This window comes from Dipodomys spectabilis, unplaced genomic scaffold (genome assembly GCF_019054845.1).
Source record: "Dipodomys spectabilis isolate Male_0828 unplaced genomic scaffold, ASM1905484v1 ptg000129l, whole genome shotgun sequence".
NCBI lineage: Eukaryota > Metazoa > Chordata > Mammalia > Rodentia > Heteromyidae > Dipodomys > Dipodomys spectabilis.
The window spans coordinates 5,228,578-5,231,207 of record NW_024870806.1 but is presented as its reverse complement, the minus strand read 5'-3'; the positions used below and the strand labels follow the sequence as shown (position 1 = coordinate 5,231,207).

Genomic DNA, 2,630 nt, shown 5'->3' with positions numbered 1-2,630 from the left:
AATACTGAAAGTACATAACAGATAAACAAGAGATGTATGAGAATATTCATACTGCTATCTTTAGATTCTACATGTATATTTGAAAGTATTTCATGTATGATAACCCATCAATATAAAATATAAAATGATTTTGATAAAAAAATAAAAATGATGCAGAAGATATTATAAATGCAAAAACAATCTTCACAGAAGCAAACTCTAAGAAATATCTCAAAACTTTGAAAAGGATAAAGTGGCTGAAAGTAGAATAAATTTAGAAGTATAACAATTCAAAAAAATATAAAAGATATCCATATATTTCAGTATATAACCCAAAGCAGAAAGCAAATGTTGTTTAGATGATTTTTTTAAAACACAGTCTCTCAGGTGCTGGGAAGGTGACTCAGTGGTACAGTGCTTGCCTTGCATGCATGAGGCCCTGAGTTTGATTCCTCAGCACCATGTAAGTAGAAAAAGACAGAAGTGGTGCTGTGGCTCAAGTGGTAGCGCTCGCCTTGAGCTCAGGGACAGCACTCAGGCCCCAGTGTTCAAGCCCCATGACCAACAAAATAAAAATAAAAAACAAACCAAAACAAAACACCGTTTCTCACTTTTGTGGCCTCAACTCTGTAATGATGCTGCTTCAGCTTAGGGCTAAGATTTTATGTGTGGATATTTAATATCCCTCCTGATTCAGACTGTACTTGATATTTTTTTAAATAAATATTTTGTTCTTCATTTTCTTTTTTGTAAATTCACATGCACCTATAAAAAATGATTTGGCCATCCCAGTAACCTTCTCAATGTACCCCCTGATGACGACTTACAAAAAGTTGTATTATATTACAAGGGAAACAATGCTGCAAGTAAGAAAAACAATATCTAAATATTAATGATTAATAAAATTAAAAAACCAAACAGTTACCAGTGTTTTCAGTATTTGAAGTGTACTACATAGCAGATTTTACTATTTTCTCATATTCCTGTACATTTAAAACTGGATAAGATTATGATGTTTAACAAGAGTTTTATAGGCTATAAATAGTCTTTAAAGTTATCCACTAAGATTATTTTATATGACTCATCTCAGCATTTGTATATGGCTTATATCACCATTTGTTCCTCACTAACATATAAAGTAAGGAAGCCCTAAATTTAACAGAAACTGTGTAATTAACAAAGTTTTAACTCTTCACTCTGCTTCTTTACACAAATACTTTGCAACTTCTCATTAGCAATATTTCTTTTTTTGTTTGTTTGTTTGTTTTTGTTTTTGTTTGGTCCAGTCGTGGGGCCTGAACTCTGGGCCTGGGCGCTGTCCCTCAGCTCTTCAGCTCAAGGCTAGCGTTCTACCACTTGAGCCACAGCGCCACTTCCGGCTTTTTTCTTTTTGCTTATGTGGTGCTGAGGAATCGAACCCAGGGCCTCATGCATGCAAGGCAAGCGCTCTACCACTGAGACCACCTTCCCAGCCCTCAGTAGTAATATTTCTATAAACTGAAATGGACATACTTAGTTGCATATGTCTGCTACTATAAATCTTAAATACTTTATAGAAAAGTTTTATGACCTGCCAAACAGTCCTAATTTTGGCATATATAAGCAAATTCCCAAAATTAAATACTCTAAAACATTAAAACTTTTTAACAAACCTGAACACTTGCTGCAGTGTTCATTGTGACAGGTGCCTTGTATAGAATAATTGAATTCCTCCTCCTACACATCTCTTGAACAACAAATATCTGGAATTATTTTGTTTTTGACATGTGAATCTTGACTATTCTTAAATGTGTGCTTATGTAAGAAATACATTGTTCTAAAATTTCACAAGAATTCTTTTGAATTTACTTCTTTTGAAGTTTAAGAAAATCAGTTTAAGAAAATCAGTTCCAGTTTACATATAAAAATGTACTGTGCACAATTCAGCAGCACATTAAAAAAATGGAACAATACAGAGAAGATTAGCATGGCCTCTGCACAAGGTCGACATGCAAATTCGTGAAGCTTTTCATATTTTTACAACATCAGACGCTGGAGAGGATGTGGCCACAAGGGGACCCTATGGCATTCTTGGTGGGAGTGTAAACTTGTTCTACCATTTTGGAAAGCAGTATGGAGGCTCCTCAAAAGACTCCATATAAAGCTCCTCTGTGACCCAGCAATCCCACTTTTGGGGATTTACAAACAAGACCATACTAAAACTACCAGCACAACTATGTTTACTGCAGCATTATTTACCATAGCTAAGATATGGAGCTCACCCCGTTGGCCCTCCGTAAATAAATGGATCATGAAAATGTGGTATATATACACAATGGAATTCTATGCCTCCATCAGAAAGAATGACATGGCCCAATTTGTTAGGAATTGGAACGACTTGGAAAAAAAAATTAAGTGAAGTAAATCAAGTCCAAAGAAACATACGTCCCATGGTTTCCCTTATTTTCAATACCTAATATATGTCTGGGATAAGCAGAAAAGATCAAAAGCTATGTGCATATGACCAGATAAGATGCTATTAAGTGAAATGAACCCCAAGATAGCGACACAAGTGTTTTTATTTTCTTTCTTGCTCTTGTTTCTAACTTACTTATAATGTGAGATGTGATTTAACTGTTTCTCTTTATGTTCCCCCCCCTCACGCTATACCC

The 2,630-nt window shown here is 35.0% G+C and overlaps 1 non-coding gene across 1 annotated transcript; it reads left to right on the top strand.

Annotated features, from left to right (window-relative positions):
- Nucleotides 1-1,892: 1,892 nt before the first annotated feature.
- LOC122116243 lies at nt 1,893-1,997 on the top strand. The gene has a single exon (XR_006148927.1). It is a non-coding gene; the product is annotated as a U6 spliceosomal RNA (small nuclear RNA).
- Nucleotides 1,998-2,630: the final 633 nt, after the last annotated feature.